Here is a 22,518-nt window from a genome sequence, read left to right on the forward strand (position 1 = left end):
TATGGGAGACTGTGAGCTGCGAATCTAAAATTGAATGGTCCTCCATCCGAGTGTTGTCAAGCTTCGAACACAATCTGCTAATGTGTCCTAAATAGTAATTCAAAAATCATTTGCTGGGCTGGGGATGTGGCTCAAGCGGTAGCGCGCTCGCCTGGCATGCGTGCGACCCAGGTTCGATCCTCAGCACCACATACCAACAAAGATGTTGTGTCCGCCGAGAACTAAAAAATAAATTAAAAAATTTCTCTCTCACTCTCTCTCTCTCCTCTCTCACTCTCTCTTTAAAAAAAAAAAATCATTTGCTATTCTAATAGCTGTGCTTCTTAAAAGGTGTGGACAGGCACATTTTTCTAAATGTAATTCTTTTTAAAAAGCAATTTATTAACACCATAATGGAACACAGTGTGACTTTGCTTTTTAAAAATTAAGAAACTTTTCAGATTAAAACTGTAACTTGTTCCAACTTTGATTTTATATAGGTGGATTCCTTCAGTAGTACAATAACCAATTTTAAAGTAAAAAATCGTCATCCAAGGACAGAAATAATTTCTATTCAGATTTGCTTTTAAATCTATATACGATGTTAATCATTTGAATTTCATAATTCTCATGCTTTTTTCATTGGAAAAATATATAAATATAGCTTACAACAGATAAACTGCTTCTTAATTACCATGAACAACTCAGTAAATAACTTCACTTTGCTTCAAATTTCAAAAAAAAATCATTAGAGTATTTTTAAGGTGTTATATATAGCTCTTGAGATTTTTTTAAACTCTTAATTCATGTCATATGCTGGCATTTAAATATAATAACCTTCTCATCTCTGGATATAAACCCCTCTTCTTTCCACTGTCCTTCTGCTTACAGAGCTGACTATGTTGGGTCACTTTAGATAAAACCATGATTTTTTAAAACAATTTTTGAAATTTTGGAAATAATAGAAATAATTCTAGAGATTAGAGGAGAAACTTTATACCCCTGAGACAAAACATGTCGTATAAGGCAAATATTTGAGCTCTCACGTAGGAAAGTTTTATCCTATGCCAAAAAACATTTTTATCCCTCTTGGGGTTATCATTTTGGTCAGGATTTAAAATTTCATTAATTTGTTGGCATCAAAAATGTTAAGAACTTGCAGGGGTGGGGGGCAGGCTGTCTCTGCAGTGAATTCTCCAGGAACAGAACATGAAATATGGACTCTCACGTCATTGTCACCCCCACTGCCCACTGCAAATGCCAGATTCTCAGCTGTGCTCCACCATGATCTTAAATTTTGCACGAAGCTTCTGTGGAAGGCCCAGACAAAAAGACTCAGGGGAACCATCCACTTTGGTCCTCAGCATTTAGGCAGCTAACATGTGATTCTCCTCCTTTTTTTCCCTAAATTTGGTAATGACACCCAGGTTTCACCAGGTGTCAGTTCCAGGTGGCCCACTCTTCATAGCAAAGTGGGGATGCTGGTGACAAGCAGTCAAAAGAAATCGAAGAAACCAGATAGTTATGAGGATTTGTTGAAACCCATGGAAGTCATTGGAAATTTGTCCCTTCTGCAAGTCTCATAAATACAGTGGAATATGTTAAAACCCTGATAGTCCCAACCCTAGCCCCCAAGAAAACTTTGAGAAACTTTCTTTTCATTTTTAATGTATAGCTTATGTCTATTTATCCCACATCTTGAAAGCCAGGCTCTGTGCAGACATTGCACTTTGGAGATGCACCTAAAACAATGTCATCAGTGCTGTGATTGAGGGCACTGCAGCGTGCCATGGAGCCACCTAGATGAGAGCCACTAGGCAGCCTGGAGGAAAAGCGATGCTGCTTTAGTCCTGACAAGTGCATGGCATCAGGCAGACAGGGAAGGCGCTCAGGTTGGCACCAGGGAGAGAGGAGGCTGATGGGAGCAGGAGCCTCGGGACCACAAGCCACTGAAGGAGCTGCAAGCAGCCCAAGATGGCTGGAGGGGGGCACAGAGGGGGGCAGGCAGGAGAGGCTGGAAAGCAGCCAGTGGGCTGGTCAGGAAGGGCCTCCCATGCCACCAGGAAGGGCTGGGGCTTTATTGTAACATGAACAGAACCACAGGGGACTCGGCTTGGAAAAAGAGGCAGTGCTTTGAGGAACCATGGACAGGAGGGACAAGGGAAGCCAATGGGCGGGCTCGTTACCTGGGGGGAATGTGGGCAGAATGTGTCCAGGAGGCCTCCCGGAGTGGTACCTGTGAGAGTCTGGGTGAGGATGAGGGCTGCAGTGTAGACCTGGTCAGTGGATGTCAGGGACGCCAGGGTGAAGACCCCCAGCAGCCCTTTCCCACACAATGTCTGGGGGAGCAGCAGATCAGAGATATGGGCTGGGGAAGCCCTGGCCTTGAAGTGGCCATGGGAACCAACTGGTTACCCAGGAAGAAATACCCAGTGGGAGTAGGAAGGAAGAGGATGGGACACCAGGAGGACTCTGGGGACAAGTGACATTGAAGAGGTACCTAGGGTATTAACCCTGTGTGAGAGCTTGTGTCTTAGGCTCAAGGATTTGAGGCCATGGCTCTGGCTGGGCAGACGTGGTCACTTTGTCACTCAGTGTTTCAGGATAACATCTGGGACTAGGCTAACTCAAAAGAAGCAGCTGTCACTAAGCAGACCTCAGAGCCACGAAGCCTCAGTTTTTCTTGTTCCCAAGAGAACTTCAACTCTGATTCTCCATTTCTGTGCAGGAGAGATCAGGCACCATAGAGCTGAGGCAGAACTGGAGTAAGACCGGGAGGGGCTCATTTTTCAGTTCCTGACACCCAACAGCAGCCTGTAACCCGCGCTGCAGAGTAGGCCCCCAATGGCTCTGTCGTGGAGGGGGACCCTGGGCATCTCCTCAGCAGTAAGAATCCCAGGGAGGTGGCGGGACTTTCCCAACGCCACGTGGCTGGCTGCTGGCACAGCTTGTATTTCTGAGTTGGGGACCGTGTTCCCCACCACTCCTGAGGAAAGCAAGACCCAGCATCTGTAGCTATTGAGGCAAGAGCTTTTGAGGTTCATGACACAGAAAAGAAAAAAAGAAGGAAGACAAACAAGCACATGAGAGTTATTCCCAAGGCCTAGACTTATGCCTCATGGGCTAGGCCCCTCTGGTTAACCTGTGTTTCACCATCCCAGCTACTCCACCATCCCAACCCTCCTTCCCCCAGCGTGCGCACGCACACACACACACACACACACACACACACACACACACACCAAAGGTGCTTGGGCACAGCCCCTGGGGAGTTTGGGCAGGCTGACAGTGGAGGCCCCTGCGCATTCTTCTCCAGCTCCAAGCTCCTAGGGCCACGGTGGGGAGGGAGGAAGTGGCGGGGAAAGCACCTTCTCTAAGCGGCTGTGATTCTTGGCTGAAACTTCTCTCCCAGCTCCCAGAGGACACTCCCTGCTCAGTCCCCAACAATGCTCTCAGGTTCCTATTAAGTTGCCATCCGTTTCCCCTTTTCCAGGACAATGCAGCCCAGGAGCTGATACTGAGGTTTTTACAGGTGCAAACAAAGGGAGCATGTTTCCTCCTGGCCTCTCTGTTGTGGCCTACCGCTGGGACTCAGTTCCCAGGCTCTGGCGGGTGATGTGAGCTGGGGGCCTGAGCCCTTTGCCTGCCTCTGCTGAGCCTCCACCGAGGACTAGAGGTTCCTAATCCCTGTTCCACCATCCACTGAGGATAAACTTCCCTGCAGCTCCATGGGAAGGGGCCACTGAGTCCCAGTACTGCAGAGGGCCTCCCAGCCCTCCCGTGCCCTACCGCTGTGGTCATCTGACAAGAGAGAGGTGACATTTCATATTGTTTAAGCCCCCCAGAGAAATCCAGTATATGCAGTAGGGAACAGATAAATGAATCAGTGTACATCATCTTTATGGACTACTATGAAGTACATGAATGTATGGTATTTTTATGAGATACCATGTAGGCAAAAAATAAAAAAGAACTTCAGGAACTAGAGTTGGCCATGTCTAAGGACATGGGCGTTTCCTGCCCTCCAGCCCTTGCCCTCCCAAGTAGGAGAAATCTTCTTCCCTGTGTGCAGAAGGCAGACGCAAGAGTGTTTATAGCTGCATTGATTGAAATAGCCAAAAAAGGAGAAGGAGGAATGGCTACCCAAATGCACAACAATAGACTGGATTGTTAATTATAGCGTGAGGGAAATGAACTTGCCCGGGGCTACTAGTTTCAGTTTGAATGAATCTCACAAAATGTTGAGTACGAATATCAGGAGGCAGAAAATATATGCAGACCACTGATATAAAATTTAGAAATATGCAAAGACTATTCAGTGGTTATAGATGCAAACCTCAGTGGTCAAAGAATAAAGACATACATTAGAATAAAAAAGCACCAAATTCAAGGTAGTGGTTACCCCAGGTGGAGGGGAATTTGCTATCTTTTTTAAGTTGGGTGGTAAGTTCAAGAGTACTCACTTTATTTTCCTTAGACCTTTCTGAAGTATTTCATTATCACTTGAATAATCGTGAGACACTGTGCAGAGACCTACAAAGACAGTTCCACTAAAATGGTAAATAAAACATACAAACAAAAATATACATATGATCCTGTTTTCCTGTAGGAACTATATAAGTGCATACGATTACTAAATATAGAGGGAGAAAAAACTTTGGAAGAATGTAAGCCAAGCTTGTGTTAATGGTGTGTCAATAGTGGATACTCTGGGAGAGGAGATTATAGGGTACAGGAACAGTTTTAATTCTTACTTCATATATTTCTACATTATTACCATCTATTACAAATACTTTGTATCACTTTTGTAATTAAACTATAAACAATAAGTGAACCACTCCACACAACACATGGGCTACAGCCTTCTAATCCGTTCTTTCAACTAATGTTTACTCAGGGACACAACTGTGTTCTAGGGATAACATGATGTTAAAAAAAAAAAAAACGAATAGAGCCTCAGTTCTCAGGAGCTTATACCCTGGTGGAAGAGGTAGACATTAATCAAAAAAATAATCACATGATTAAATGTAAAATGGCACAATGTGCTAAGTGCTAGACGGGGGTGCATAGGATTTGACTGTTCAGGGGAGTCCAACAGGCCATCTCTGCAGAAGGAGGCTTAAGCTGTGTGGTCCTTGGTAAAGAGCAGGAGTTAACTGGGAGAAGCAAGAAGAACATCCTAGCAAAAGGAACAGTGTATGCAAAGACCCTGTGGCAGGTGGGAGGCCAGTGGAGTAAGCTAGTGTACGTTACTGGTGGTACCCTGTGCCAAGATAGGAAATTCTGAAAGAAGAGCAAGTTTGCCTGGAGTGGTGACAGGAAGGTTTTTGATGTATGAACCTCTGAAAAAATGCCACATGATTCAAAATGCTCCTAACTACCCAGAGAATCAGCAAAGCAAGACAATTACTAGACAATTAAGAATAGTTGCTAGTACTTACTGAGCACTTAGACTGAGCCACGCACTGTTCTAAACACTGGCACATATGGAAAACATGGGAGGGTAGAAGTCTGAGTCATGTGCTCTCTGGATATTTAAAGCCAAAGCAACCTTTAATTATTGTAATAGAAAAAATATATATAAGTGTATTTTTTTTCCTACAAAATATTTGGAGTTCGCTGAACAGGCAAAAGAGCTGTGCATTCCTGCAGAAGCTGAGGTCACATCTGCATCCAACCATTGTTATGCGAGGGTGGCTGTCAGTTCGGGTACACTTCCTCAGTGCTTGCTATAGTGAGCAGAGAGCAAAATAAGGGGAGAGTTTTCTACTTGGTGCACGCATATGACTTCTAGTTCCCTGATAGAAAAACATTAGAGTGAATAATTTGAGTTGTGAGCCAACTATTACTAACGATCAATCGTGATCTTCCCTCCTGAGAAGTTTAAGAAACAGCCCCTCCAAAAACAAAGGAAGAGAATAGAAAGAAAACTTGGCCAGGGTGGGCAAAAGGAATCACAAATGTCATCATAAATGTTCACCCTGCTTTAAGACTAGCACCTTTCCAAGGTGAGGACTTATAGTCACGAACTGACCCACCTACAGATTGGCAAGGATGATGCCCATCAACCGACATACAACCATAAATGATTTTTTAAAAAGCATTTTACTAACACGTAATGTGCACCTTGAAAAATAAGCTGGAAGTGGGCACATCACGTAATTGTACATTTCAGAATGCTGCCGAAGCTGATGCTCCAACAAAAAGTCTGGTTTTAATTACCACGTAGATTACAAATAGAGATGGATCGTCTCATGGCAAGAAACCCTGCTTCCTATGCCAACCCTTAAATCATTAAAGCCGGCTCAGCATAAGGCCGACAAGTCAATCAGACCGAAACCAACGTGCCCGGGCTGGTCGGGCCGCCCTGCAGAGCGGGAGCGTTTGCTGTGCTTCGTCAGCTGTTCCCTTCGCTAATGGGCCTCCATTCCCACTTTATATTTATATCCCAGCTGCTTCCAAAGGCCACGGCTGTGCCGACCAGACAGCAAAAATAGAAAGAAGAGAGGCGAAAACTAACCATCGGCATTCATGACCAATCTTTTTAAAATACAAAGCAGGAATTTTGGTCTCTTCAGCTTTATAAAAGAACTTTCATAAGACACAAATGGAAGCTGTGGATTCTCTGACTGCCTGGTACGAATGTCTTGTGGCAGGATCTTTCTCCAAATGCGAATCATTCTGAAAGGCTTTCTAAATGTGTCCGTGGTATCTATTCTGCAGGATCACACATGAGAAAAATGGGGACAGCTCTTGGATTACACATAGCATAAATATAAGCAATGATATTGCTCAAATTTACAGCTTGGAAAGCTGAGTTGGAGCACTGGAAAGAGAATTGGCCTGAGAGGGAAGACCTGAGTTGGAATCCTAGCTGGAATGTGCAAGGTCCACCTCCCCTACTTGTTCTTGAATAGGCAGGTCAGCTTCTTCCTTTGGTCACTGTGTCATTAGTGAAATGAGCCTGTGCTGTGTGTGCCTGCCCCAGGGTGTAGACACAAGGATGCATTTCTTTTTTAGGGTAGGCAACGTGTGCTGAATTTCAACTATTCCACTCAGTGCTTCCATATTTGTTTGTTCTCATTTTTTTTTTTAATCCAACCAATTCTAAGCAACCTCAGAACACATTGTTTCAAGCACATTTTAACATAAGTGTATTTGGAATCTTAAGCAGGAAAGCGAGTCATTTCTATATGTGGGAAACCTACGCCACGTAGACCATGACTGGAAATCCCCCGTTCAGCAAAGTGAGACTCAAAGATTAAGAACAAGGGCCTCTTGACTCATGGCTCCCTGACCATCGCAGAGCCTCCCCATTCACCGGAAGACAAGAGCCTGCTTGGAGAGGTCCCTAATGGGAGGGGGGAGCAACAAAATGGGAAAGTTGGAGCTGCCATTAACTTGATGAAGTCATCCAACTCAGCACCTGGGTGGGGCCTTATAACTGGAGCCTGACTGTTTAGATTGAGAATACGAGACTAAGGAAGGTGCATGGGTTCCCTCAGGTCACCAGTTAATGACTCAATGGGAACTAGAATGCAATCATATCGGACTTTGTCCACAGATGCAGTCCAGAGCAGTTAAGTGGTGGGAACCATTTTCTAAATATCTCAGGTAAGAGTCATGATTTTTAAATGGTAATTGCCTTTGCTGTGAATTAAGACCTATCACCACATCCCCGTGCACGTGTACTGTAAGATTTAAGGTTACTAGAGGAAAGGCTGGTACCAACTGCTATTCTGTTGTGGGATCATTCATTTCATCTGAGAACAGAATAGAGAAAATGATCAGAGTGAACCAAGTGGAAGTAAAATTTCATTACCATCTTTCCACCTAGGGTAGTCTCCTTACCAGGGAGGCACTTCACAGAGCTGGTGCAGGTGGCATACCTTATAAAGGCAACCCACGTGGAAAGATGGTCGGCTGTCTACAAACTGGATCAAGAGCCACAAAGACCCAGAAGGACATCACACTGGGCATCTGCTCTGGAAAACAATATGGAGATTCCTCAGAAAACTCAGAATGAAACCACCATTTGACCAGCTATCCCACTTCTCTTTTTATACCCAAAGGACTTAAAACCAGCATACTACAGCAACACAGTAACGCCAGTGTTTATAGTAGCTCAATTCACAATAGCCAAATTATGGAACCAACCTAGGTGCCCTTCAACAGATAAATGGATAAAAAAGTGAGGTATATATACACAATGGAATATTACTCAGCCTTAAAGAAGACTGAAATATGGCATTTGCCTATAAATAGATGGAGCTGGAGAATATCATGCTAAATGAAATAAGTCAATCCCCCCAAAAAACCAAAGGCTGAATGATTTCTCTGATATGCAGATGTTAATTCACAATAAGGGGAGGGTGACTAGGGAAGAATAGAGGTACTTTGGATTGGCTGGAAGGAGTATAGAGTGGGAAAGGGGTAGTGGGAGGAGAAATAGCAGAATGAGTTGGACATTATTACCCTATGTACATATATGATTACATGAGCATTGTGATTCTACATCATGAACAACCAAAAGAATAAGTTATGCTCCATGTCTCTATGATGTGTTAAAATGCATTTTACTGTCATGTATAACTAATTAGGACAAATAAAAATAAAGAAAACTAAAGAAAAAGAAGCCATAGTTTTCAAGTGTTAATCACATGATCAGCAAATGCCCTGCTAGCCTCCTCCTCTCCACTCATGGGTTAGGCCAGCTAGGTGGTTTGGAAAGTGCATCTTTATGCCAGGTCTCGCCAAGGGACCTTTACTGAGAGCTTGTGGTATGGTGTGAGCCGGGCCTAGAGCAAGCTACTGACTGCTGGACAGAAGGCATGTTTGCAACCGGCACCACCAAGGGCTTCCTGCAGACACTCAGAACACCCTGCCCCTCCTGCCTCCTGGGAGCCACACATGCCCCCTCTGTCCCCACCGGAAGGATCCGCTTTAGCAGTCCACACCTGGCATTGTAAGTCAAGCCATGGCTGGCTCATGAAGCATAATTTGAGTTCTCCGCTAAGAAGAAAGTCATCATGCTGCAGGATGGTAATCAGAAGTCATCTCCACGAGAGTCCCCACAGGAGGTGAGTTTGGGCTGAACCATTTTCTCCCATTAACCTGGATTCTCTCATGACAGACAGGCTCCAGCTTGAGATTGCTGGTGAAGATGAGTTGGATGATCTGTTCGGCAACAGTTGTTTTTCTGGTCTTCCTGGGTCATGCCCACCCTCTTAGGACCTTGTTCTCACCTAAAGAGCTTCCCCTGGCTGCGGCTCCCCTCTGCCATCCCTACTGCGTTTACAGAAAGATACTCAGAAAAGTGCTTTAAAGATTCCTATAAATAGCCTAATCATACTATCAACAAACATGCTGTTAAAAAAAAAAAAAAAAAACTCTTAGAAGTAATAGTCCATTTGCCTAGTAATTAGTTAACACCCAGGCCGCCTTCAAAGGCCAGCCCAGATTGGGATCTCTGTGAGCTGTGCAAGTCCTGGAACAACAGGAAACACAGGGAGCTGCTGCTCCGCAGATAGGCATGTTTATGCAGAATCTAGCTGCTCTGGGGTGACCGGGACTCCTCACCAGTGACCACGCAGGCTCTGAGGAGGCCCACGAGGGAACTTGCAACCTAGGTGTCCTGATTGGATTCCCTGTCCACAGAATACATAATTCTGCACCAACATTCCCTACACACACACACACACACACACACACACACACACACACACATTGTTTCCTTGTGAATTCACTGTCTGGCTCCACAGTCAAACCTGTGAACAATTCCTCACTGTGTTCAGTCATGAGGATTTTGGAATTAAATACTCAAAACACAGATGGACAAGCCAAAAATATCCACTGGGCTCAGAGGAGTCATCTCCTACCCCATTAAGAACAAAAATGATGGTTTTTCCAGAAAACTTGTCAGACTGTTGGAATTCCAATTTTTCTCTTGTTGTCACATTAAAAAAAAAAAAATCTTCCTTAAATGTCAGCGCTGGCTTCCACGTGTCGTTTCCCAGTGGCCCAAATGTGACAGGGAGCACAGCTGCGACTAGGCCGGTCACAAAGCTTGAAATCCGTTTTCAGGCTCACCACACTAGATTTTCTAGGTCTTTTGACACTGTTTCCTTTCATCTCTTTGAATCATGCCCTAAATTCTTCAAGCACCATGGGGCCAGCCAAAATACGGGTATCTATTCAAAAATTGTAATTTTCCACTGATATGAAGAAATGCTCTGGGAATTTAAATGAACCAGCCCCCTCTACTCTTCTCTCCCACTCATAGCTCAAGAAAACAGACCTGAATACTAACACCTCTCCCTCAAATAAAGAAGAAATAGATGTGCAGGAGACTTCAGCTCATACTGTCTTTGGGTAGCCATTCTTCAGGGTCATTTTTGATGCAAGACCACCCCAGAGTGAGGCCATTCCTGTACTTTAGTAAGATATCTCTTGGAACAAATCCAAGACGGGCCGATTCACACAGATTTCAGTCTAGAGGAAGGCGGAATGCCAAAGAAGCTCTGTAATATAGAGGCAGAGAGGGAGATGCATTTGTTTTTCTGGAAAACAATCGGACCATATGTTATCTAGAGCTGTAATAATGTTAATATCGTTTGATTCGGTAATTCCCCTTCTAGGAAGCTATTCTAAGCAAATAAGAGAAGCACTTGTAGACAGAGATATTTGTTAGTTGCAAATTTGTAAAAGCTAGAAAAAAGTAGCATACATTTCAAGGAAAATAATAATAAATTGGAATGTATCCACACTCTGGGAGAATGGTAAAATAAATTCTGGCACCTATTCCTTCAAAACTGGTTTCAAATAACACCTACCAATGTAAAATTGCTTGTCTATGCTCAATTTTAAAGTGAGGATATAATATTTCATATATAGTATGTTTCTAAATTTAATAAGGAAATATTTGTAGAAAATGTCCTTTATATGATAATACAAATGTGAATAATGAGATAACTAGGTTGTTTCTTTTTGTTTTTATCTTTATGTATTTTTCAAATTTTTTAAAATTGAGAATTTAAATATTTAATAGAATAAAACAATAAGTATTTTAGATAAACTAGCCTAAATGCAGCACCTCATCTCCCACCTTTATTCTACATGAAAATATCAAAATTAGTCCAAATAATTTCAAAGGTTATTGGTGGGAACTTAAAAAGACTTAGACCATGCTGTAGCTTCTGCAATTGGTTTTATAACAGATGGCAGAATTTCAAAGTAGACAAAACATGAAATAAAATTGTACATATCCATGAGATATATTTCTATTTTGAAGACAGAATCCTAATTGTGCAAACATATAGACATGCATGCACACCCCAACATTTTACCAATACCTTTTGTTAATTCAAGTTTTAACAGGCCTTCAAATGAAACATACTTAAAGCTATTTTGACAGTGATGTCCCCTCCCCATTTTCTGGGACCCCAAAGCATATTCACTTGTTTGCACTATATATATATATATATATATATATATATATATATATATATATATATATTTTAGTTATACATGGACACAATATCTTTATTTTGTTTAGTCATTTTTATGTGGTGCTGAGGATTGAACCCAGTGTCTCACATGTGCCAGGCAAACGCTCTGCCACTGAGCCACAACCCCAGCCCTGTACTGCATTTGTGAACAAGAATACATTCATAAATAAATAGATAAAATTTGTTCACTTTCTCTTGCTCTCATTAGAATATAAGTACCAATGAGTACTAAAACACCTCTTACAGACCACAAGCAGTTCTATTAAAGAGCCCAGTGGGGTCCCAGAATGTATCAGTTGTCAGCAGACTTCTGTGAAGAATGAGGAAGACCTATCCCTGGGAATCGCCCTCCAGGCAGATGGAACAGCATATACAAATGTCCTGGAGCAGAAAGGCATTTGTGATGTTTTAGGAACTGCCAGGCATCCAGTGTAGCTGGGGAAGAGAAACTGGGATATGCAAATGACACTGGGTAGAACTGGAAATGAGGTTGGCAGGAGTCACAGTAAACGATCATTTCTGCAGGCCGTGGTAAGGAGTTGGATTTGCTGTCATGGGAAGTTAATGAAGGGGTTTCTTTCTATTCAATCAGCTGTTTTAAAAACTGTTATTTTTTTTTAACTAAGTATAGACTCCTATGAAATCACAAAATTAGTACATAGATTTCCATCACATAGATTTCCATCAGTCCTTCACTCATTTCCCCCAGAGGTCACACCTTATGTAAGTGTAGTACAATATCAACAGAGGAGACTACCCTCAGCATTACATGGTTAACTAGCTACAGACATAACTCAGATTTGACCAGTGCTCACATGCATTCGCACATCTCCACCTGTGAGTGGTTTTACCCCAGGCGAGGACAATGGTGAAAGATTTTAAATGAGTAATAGAATGGAGTTTGTTTCTGACGCCAGCTGCTGAGAACAGATTGGCCAGGAGACGAGTAAGAAGGCTGCTAGTGCCATGCAATGAGAGAGAGTCATGGTTTGAGGAAGAGTGAGAGAACAATGGAGATCAGCTGTTAGCAGAAGAAAAGAGAGAAAGAGAATCAAGGGAAGCAGATAAGTGAGAGAAAAAAATATATATATATATATAAAGTAAAAATTTTAAAAATTAAAAATAAAAGAATACAAAACAAAGTCAAAATATACTAATCAAACATCCTAGTCCCCAAAATACTGATCCATTAAAAAATAACTGGCTTCAGAGATCCAACATGGCGGCCAGCGAGGAAGCAGCGATTCCAACGTCTCCACTTTAACGGGATAAGAAAGACCCACCTGAACAGATGCAGCCTACCTACGGAGGAACTTCTAGCATAATTCCCTTAAGAGGAGAGCAGCCGTGAACTGGTAGGTTTATTGGAAGTGACAGTTCGTCCCAGAGAAGTGGATCTTGGACAGCCTCTCGGGCACAGAGGTCTAGTCCCGCAGACATCAGCCTCTCGGCAAGCGGCTCCCCCGGGAGGCCTAGAGCTCGCTCTGGGAGCAGCCACTTCACCTGCCCGGTTCCTAATCACGCGGCCACAGTTAACCGGCTCCACAGGTGGCCCAGCGGCGGGTGCAGAAGTCGAGTCCTGAGGCCAGCGGCCACTTTTGCAAGCAGCTGACACCCCAGCGGTTTGGCCCGCCCCGCCCGAACCGGCAGTCAGCCTCCTCCATCAGGGCTCCCCCTGGGAGGCACAGAGCTCGCTCTGGGAGCAGCAGCCTCGCCCACCCACCCACCCGTGGTTCCTAACCACGCGGCCGGTTCCTAACCACGCGACCACAGCTACCTGGCTCCACGGGTGGCCCCGCAGCGGGTGCAGAAGTCGAGTCCTGAAACCAGCGGCCACTTTTGCAAGCGGCTGACACCCGAGCGGCCTGACCCGCCCCGCCTGAACCGGCAGTCTGCCTCCGCCATCAGGGCTCCCCTGGGAGTCATAGAGCTCGCTCTGGGAGCAGCCCCCTCACCCGCCCGGTACCTAACCACGCAGCCGCAGCTACCCGGCTTCACAGGTGGCCCCGCGGTGAGTGCAGAAGTCGAGTCCGGAAACCAGCGACCACTTTTGCAAGCGGCTGACACCCGAGCGGCTTGGCCGCCCCGCCCGAACCGGCAATCGGCATCCGCCATCAGGGCTCTCCTGGGATCTCAGCTCATTCATCTACGGAACAGGTGATTTCAGGCTGGTATTTGCCTGCATCTAGCAGTCAGATTTCTTGCTCAGGCTCGGGACTGGGGATCTTGTGGAGAATACTCCTAGAGGCTCGTGCCTGGCAAGGCCTGCGCCGGGCACTGAGCAGCTGGATTCTGGTTCCCGGGGCTAACCTGGCCCAGGTCTGAGGATGCCGCAGGCGGCTCGCCGGCCGAGGGTCGAGCGGGCTGGCTGAGCCCCGTTCCTGCCGCTGCTATCGCCGAGCACTGCCTGCCGCACCCCTGCTGGGCGCTTCCCTGCTGGGCTGTCAGTGCACGCGGGCTTGCAATCTTGCAACCCGGTTGGGCACAAAAACACAAGCCAGTCAAACTGAGACAAAGTTTTATTTTGTGAGAGGCCGTGTGCGTCCCCTAACAAGTGGGTCCACCACGTGTGTGTTCTACCTGAGCCGGGGGGCCTCCACTTCCCCCGGAACACCCTCCTACCATCCTTTCCCAACCAATGGGAACTCTCCCATTACAAGAGTGACATGAGTAACCTGAGTCCTGAAACGGCCCAGGTAAACAGCATGAGTCCAATTACCATATGAATGTGAATTGCTGGCTGGCCATCACTAAACCCAAAGGTGCCTGTATCAATATTTTTGCTGTGGCTCCTAACATGAGGATACTGCGGAGACTGCCGGTGGAGGCCAGCTCCAAGTGGAGCGTGCGCTGAGCTTGGGGCGACTGGGTTCTGACTCCTGGAACAGTTTTGGCCTGTGGGCAGGGGAACCCATGGGGGTCGCTCGCTGGAGCCAGCTCCCAGCGGTGAGTGTATCGGGATCCGAGAGGCGGGGTTCTGGCTACCGAAGCTGCTTCGGCCCAAGGATAGGGAACCAGCGGTGTCTGCTTCTCAGTCAGGCTCCTGCTGGGTGCTGTGGGGCAGAGTGGAGCTTCCTCCTGCGCCCAGAGCAGGCCAAGTGACCCGCCGGCGTGGTATCATGACACACCAAACGCAGCTGGGGCTGAAGAGAGTAGCCGCCCACGCCTAGAATAGGACCAGCGACCCCGAGGCGCGGTAGCCAAGTAACCTCATTTGAAGTAGGGGCTGTGCAGAGCTGCCATCTGAGCCACAGGGCAGGCAGATCTGCAGCCCACTGGAAAGCCAGGCCAGGTAGCTTGCCAGCGAGGTGGACACGCAACACCGAGGCAGTCGCGTCAAAATGGTTGGAGTGGGGGTGGAGCAGGGTCGCCGCCCGGGTCCGGAGGGGGCTCAGCGACCCGTTGGAGAGGTAGTCAGGTACCCCCATTGGGAGTGGGGGCTGTGCAGAACTGCGACCCACCGGCCTAGAGGCTTGCCAGCACGGTAGACACGTCACACCAATTGGAGTGGGGACCCAGCAGAGCCGCCACCCACATCCAGATCAGGACCAACGACCCCAGGGCATGGTAGTTACGTTACCACAATTGGAGTGGGGGCAGAGCAGAGCCGCCACCCGTGCCCGCAGGGGGGGCAGACCTGCGACCGATCAGCGGGGTAGACAGATCACCCTAATTAGAGGAGGAGCAGAGCCACTACCCGCCCTGCAAGGGAGACTTCCCAACTATACAAGAGCAATATAAAGAAATAGGGGGTAAATTTCAAAAACACAACAGTTGCACCAAGCAGAAAGAAACGTGAGCAGTATGAAAAGACAAGGAAAGAAAGGACCACAAGCAATGCAGATCAACTCAACTTTAGAAGAGGTAATAGCTGCAACAGATGGAATGTCAGATAAAGAGTTGAGGATATATATGCTTCAGATGATCTGGAGTCTCAAGGAAGACATGAGACTGCAAAATCAGACAATGAAAGATCACATCGACAAACAAATCCAGGAAGTAAAAGATCAATTTCACAGGGAGATAGCGGTAATAAAAAACAAACAAACAGAAATCCTAGAAATGCAGGAAACAGTAAACCAACTTAAAAACTCAGTTGAGAATACTACCAGCAGAGTAGATCACTTAGAAGAGAGAACATCAGACAATGAAGACAAAGTATTTCAACTGGAAAAGAACATAGATAGCTCAGCAAGACTGCTAAGAAACCATGAGCAGAACATCCAAGAATTATGGGACAATATCAAAAGACCAAATTTAAGAGTCATTGGGATACAGGAAGGCACAGAGCTCCATACCAAAGGAATAAACAGTCTATTCAGTGAAATAATACGAGAAAACTTCCCAGACTTGAAGAATGAGACAGAATCCCAAATCCTAGAAGCCTACAGGACGCTGAATGTGCAAAATCATAAGAGATCCACACCTAGACACATTATAATGAAGATGTCCAACATACAGAATAAGGAGAGAATTTTAAAAGCTGCAAGAGAAAGAAAGCAGATTACATTTAGGGGTAAACCAATCAGGATAACAGCTGATCTCTCAACACAGACTCTGAAAGCTAGAAGATCCTGGAATAACATATTTCAAACTCTGAAAGAAAATGGGTTCCAACCAAGAATCGTGTATCCAGCGAAATTAAGCTTCAGGATAGAAGATGAAATTAAAACCTTCCACGATAAACAAAAGTTAAAAGAATTCGCAGCTAGAAAACCATCTCTTCAAAAAATCCTTGGCAAAACATTACAGGAAGAGGAAATGGAAAATAACATTGAAAACCAACAATGGGAGGTACGACAGTAAAGGGGGGAAGGTAGTCAAAGTGGATAACAAATCAGGTTTAGTAACATCAATAAACAAATATGGCTAGAAGAACAAACCATATCTCAATAATAACCCTAAATGTTAATGGCTTAAACTCACCACTCAAGAGACACAGGCTAGCAGAATGGATCACAAAACAAGACCCAACAATATGCTGCCTACAGGAGACGCATCTGATAGGAAAAGATATTCATAGACTGAAGGTGAAAGGTTGGGAAAAATCATACCACTCATATGGACTGCGGAAACAAGCAGGAGTGGCCATACTCATATCTAATAAAATAGATTTCAAGCCAAAGTTAATCAAAAGGGATAAAGAGGGACACTACATACTGCTCAAGGGAACCATACACCAACAAGACATAACAATCATAAATATATATGCCCCAAATAATGGTCCAGCTGTGTTCATCAAGCAAACTCTTCTCAAGTTCAAGAGTCTAATAGACCACCATACAATAATCATGGGAGACGTCAACACACCTCTCTCACCACTGGACAGATCTTCCAAACAAAAGTTAAATAAGGAAACTATAGAACTCAATAACACAATTAACAACCTAGACTTAATTGACATATATAGACTATACCACCCAACATCAAGTAGTTACACTTTTTTCTCAGCAGCACATGGAACCTTCTCAAAAATAGACCATATATTATGTCACAAGGCAACTCTTAGACAATATAAAGGGGCAGAGATAATACCATGCATCTTATCTGATCACAATGGAATGAAACTGAAAATCAATGATAAAAGTAGGAAGGAAAAATCAAGCATCACTTGGAGAATGAACAATAGGTTGCTGAATGATCAATGGGTTTTAGAAGACATCAAGGAGGAAATTAAAAACTTCCTAGAGTTAAATGAAAACACAGACACAACATATCGGAATCTATGGGACACATTGAAAGCAGTTCTTTTTTTTTTTTTTTTTTTTAAAGAGAGAGTGAGAGAGGAGAGAGAGAGAGAGAGAGAGAATTTTTAATATTTACTTTTTAGTTCTCGGCAGACACAACATCTTTGTTGGTATGTGGTGCTGAGGATCGAACCCGGGCCGCACGCATGCCAGGCGAGCGCGCTACCGCTGAGCCACATCTCCAGCCCCTTGAAAGCAGTTCTAAGAGGAAAATTCATTGCTTGGAGTTCATTCCTCAAAAAAAGAAAAAACCAACAAATAAATGATCTCATACTTCATCTCAAAATCCTAGAAAAAGAAGAGCAAAACAACAGCAAAATAAGTAGAAGGCAAGAAATAATTCAAATCAGAGCTGAAATTAATGAAATTGAAACAAAAGAAACAATTGAAAAAATTGACAAAACTAAAAGTTGGTTCTTTGAAAAAATAAATAAAATTGACAGACCCTTAGCCATGCTAATGAAGAGAAGAAGAGAGAGAACCCAAATTACTAGCATACGGGATGAAAAAGGCAATATCACAACAGACACTTCAGAAATACAGAAGATAATCAGAAATTACTTTGAATCCTTATACTCCAATAAAATAGAAGATAGTGAAGGCATCGATAAATTTCTTAAGTCATATAAGATTGAGGCAGGAGGATATAGACAATCTAAACAGACCAATAACAATAGAGGAAATAGAAGAAACCATCAAAAGATTACCAACTAAGAAAAGCCCAGGACCGGATGGGTATACAGCAGAGTTTTACAAAACCTTTAAAGAGGAACTAACACCAATACTTTTCAAGCTATTTCAGGAAATAGAAAAAGAGGGAGAACTTCCAAATTCATTCTACGAGGCCAACATCACCCTGATTCCTAAACCAGACAAAGACACTTCAAAGAAAGAAAACTACAGACCAATATCTCTAATGAACATTGACGCAAAAATCCTCAATAAAATTCTGGCGAATCGGATTCAAATACATATCAAAAAAATTATACACCATGATCAAGTAGGATTCATCCCTGGGATGCAAGGCTGGTTCAATATACGGAAATCAATAAATGTTATTCACCACATCAATAGACTTAAAAATAAGAACCATATGATCATCTCGATAGATGCAGAAAAAGCATTCGACAAAGTACAGCATCCCTTTATGTTTAAAACTCTAGAAAAATTAGGGATAACTGGATCATTCCTCAACATTGTATAAGCAATCTATGATAAGCCACAGGCCAGCATCATTCTGAATGGAGAAAAATTGAAGGCATTCCCTCTAAGATCTGGTACAAGACAGGGATGCCCTCTCTCACCACTTCTGTTCAACATAGTCCTCGAAACACTGGCCAGAGCAATTAGGCAGACGAAAGAAATTAAAGGCATAAAAATAGGAAAAGAAGAACTTAAATTATCACTATTTGCAGATGATATGATCCTATACCTAGCAGACCCAAAAGGGTCTACAAAGAAGCTATTAGAGCTAATAAATGAATTCAGCAAAGTGGCAGGATATAAGATCAACACGCATAAATCAAAGGCATTCCTGTATATCAGCGACAAATCCTCTGAAACGGAAATGAGGACAACTACTCCATTCACAATATCCCCCAAAAAAATAAAATACTTGGGAATCAACCTAACAAAAGAGGTGAAAGATTTATACAATGAAAATTACAGAACCCTAAAGAAAGATATAGAAGAAGACCTTAGAAGATGGAAAAATATACCCTGCTCATGGATAGGCAGAACTAACATCATCAAAATGGCGATATTACCAAAAGTTCTCTATAAGTTCAATGCAATGCCAATCAAAATCCCAACAGCATATCTTGTAGAAATTGATAAAAGAATCATGAAATTCATATGGAATAATAAAAGACCCAGAATAGCAAAAACAATGCTAAGCAGGAAGTGTGAATCAGGCGGTATAGCGATACCAGACTTCAAACTATACTACAGAGCAATAGTAACAAAAACAGCATGGTACTGGTACCAAAACAGGCGGGTGGACCAATGGTACAGAATAGAGGACACAGTAACCAATCCACAAAACTACAACTATCTTATATTTGATAAAGGGGCTAAAAGCATGCAATGGAGGAAGGATAGCATCTTCAACAAATGGTGCTGGGAAAACTGGAAATCCATTTGCATCAAAATGAATCTGAATCCCTATCTCTCGCCATGCACAAAAGTTAACTCAAAATGGATCAAGGAGCTTGATATTAAATCAGAGACACGGCATCTGATAGAAGAAAAAGTTGGTTATGATCTACATGCTGTGGGATCGGGCTCCAAATTCCTCAATAGGACACCCATAGCACAAGAGTTAACAACTAGAATCAACAAATGGGACTTACTCAAACTAAAAAGTTTTTTCTCAGCAAAAGAAACAATAAGAGAGATAAACAGGGAGCCTACATCCTGGGAACAAATCTTTACTCCACACACTTCAGATAGAGCCCTAATAACCAGAATATACAAAGAACTCAAAAAATTAGACAATAAAATAACAAATAACCCAATCAATAAATGGGCCAAGGACCTGAACAGACACTTCTGAGAGGAGGACATGCAATCAATCAATAAGTACATGAAAAAATTCTCACCATCGCTAGCAGTCAGAGAAATGCAAATCAAAACCACCCTAAGATACCATCTCACTCCAGTAAGATTGGCAGCCATTAGGAAGTCAAACAACAATAAGTGCTGGAGAGGATGCGGGGAAAAGGGCACTCTTGTTCATTGCTGGTGGGACTGCAAACTGGTGCAACCAATTTGGAAAGCAGTATGGAGATTTCTTGGAAAGCTGGGAATGGAACCACCATTTGACCCAGCTATTCCCCTTCTCGGTCTATTCCCTAAAGACCTAATAAGAGCATGCTACAGGGACACTGCTACATCGATGTTCATAGCAGCTCAATTCACGATAGCAAGACTGTGGAATCAGCCTAGATGCCCTTCAATAGATGAATGGATAAAAAAATGTGGCATTTATACACAATGGAGTATTACTCTGCATTAAAGAATGACAAAATCATAGAATTTGGAGGGAAATGGATGGCATTAGAGCAGATTATGCTATGTGAAGCTAGTCAATCTTTAAAAAACAAATACCAAATGACTCCTTTGATATAAGGGGAGTAAACAAGGACAGGGGAGGGACGAAGAGCTTGAGAAGAAGATTTACATTAAACAGGGATGAGAGGTGGGAGGGAAAGGGAGTGAGAAGGGGAATCGCATGGAAATGGAAGGCGATCCTCAGGGTTATACAAAATGACATATAAGAGGAAAGGAGGGGTAAGACAAGATAATACAAATGGAAGAAATGATTTACAGTAGAAGGGGTAGAGAGAGAAAAGGGGAGGGGAGGGGAGGGGAGGGGAGGGGAGGGGGGATAGTAGAGAATAGGACAGACAGCAGAATACATCAGACACTAGAAAGGCAATATGTCAATCAATGGAAGGGTAACTGATGTGACACAGCAATCTGTATACGGGGTAAAAGTGGGAGTTCATAACCCACTTGAATCAAACCGTGTAATATGATGTATTAAGAACTATGTAATATTTTGAAAGACCAATAATAAATAAAAAATAAATAAAATAAAATAACTGGCTTCAAAAACGCTACACATGAGGTGGGGGGGGGAAACAAATATGAATATGTATAAGTGTCCATGAACCATTCAGGTCACAATTAAACAGAGAAAAGAAAAACTAAAAATTAATTAATTAATTAAGAATTTTTTTAAAAAATCTCAATAAAAAGTTGAAGAATTGCTTTCGTCTGTAGTTCAAAAGATTCTCAGCTTCCCTTCTCAGCAGTGTCTGGTGGGGTTGCTGGAGTCTGAGGGGAAATCCTGCAGGCGGAGCTCCTGGAGGCCGGGTTTAGGCTTAGGTATGCTCCGGGTTCTTGATTGCATGGTGATTGGTCTGGAGACTTTAAATCTTCACACCTCCAGGGCCCAGCAGTTGGCTGTCTGCTCAGGAAGACTGCACCCCAGGAATCTCCCCTGGGTTCCAATTCTTAGTCCCCTCCATCACCCGAGGACCCCATATAATCTCCAAACTTCATCACATGGGTCCTTTCCCTTTTCAAATTCCCAGCCCGGGGAGTCTCTCCCAGTCCGTTCTGCAAGCAGCCAGATTGGAGAGGGAGTGGGGGAGCCAGGTGGGTTTCCATGACCATTATTTTTCTGTGTAAAACCTTCTCCACGTTTGATTTTCTCCTGGTCACTTAGGCACGCCATATGTCATGTCATGTAGGTTTGCCAGGTCTGTGTTTTGGGCCAAACTCGGGCTTGCTGGCAATCAGCTCGCTCAGCTGCTGGTACCTGCAGTGCGGCTGCAAAATGGTTCCTTCCTCCATTCTCCCTGGCAGCCGGGAGAGATGTGGCTTCTTTCCTGCACAAGGATGTTGTGCAGCGTACTTTTCAGTTTAGTTGAGCAGGGTCTTTGATCTCTGGTCTCTCTGTACCCAGATAGGCCTCAGGCTGCCTAAAAATGGAAGTTCCTTTCATTCCCTCATCCCTCCACTTTGCTCATGGAGGGACCGTCTGGCTGGTGCCTCTGACAGTAGAAGTGGGGATTTCTTCTTATTTTATCATATCCAACCTCCTGAGTCCCTGATCTGCTTTGAATGTCCAGTATTAAATCCCAGCAGAGCTCCCCATTTTTTCACCCCCCTTGCTCACAAGCTGCCTGTATGCTCTCTTGGTTTCCTGCCATGGAGCGGCCAGGAATGTAATCTTCTTGAAAGAGGAAGGTCACCTTCTTCTGCCATCTTGAAACTCCAACAGTAGTGATTCCAACCAGTGTGGAGATAGGTGAGATTGTTTGGGAGGTTAAAGAAGTGCAGCCTTTAAAATTTGGGATAAGTTGCATAGGGGAGGTAAAAGAAAGGGAGAAATTAAAATGCTCTCAGGTTTCTGGCCTGGAGAGCCTGAGGGGTGGTGACAGGAAGACGGTGCTTGGTCCTGGAGGTGAGAGGCTGCAAACGTGCAAATTTGGGAAGCACGTGGGAAGACTCCAGGTAGAAGACGCGCATTTGAGAATCCACAGCATAAAGACTTTCTATGAAGCTATTAAAAAGCCTTCGCTGACATCACCACCAAGAGAGTGAATGCAAAGAGGGCAGACAGCCCAGGGCAGAGCAGCTCCACTCCATGAACAGCACAGGCTCGTTCCACTCCACCATCTACAGCGCTTTCACCAGTACTAATACCTCCTCAGAGAGGCCACAAACCAGAGAGCAGCAGAGATTCTACCTCCAAATGACGCTCAGCGTGGCTG

Source organism: Urocitellus parryii, chromosome 1, assembly GCF_045843805.1.
Source record: "Urocitellus parryii isolate mUroPar1 chromosome 1, mUroPar1.hap1, whole genome shotgun sequence".
Classification (NCBI taxonomy): domain Eukaryota; kingdom Metazoa; phylum Chordata; class Mammalia; order Rodentia; family Sciuridae; genus Urocitellus; species Urocitellus parryii.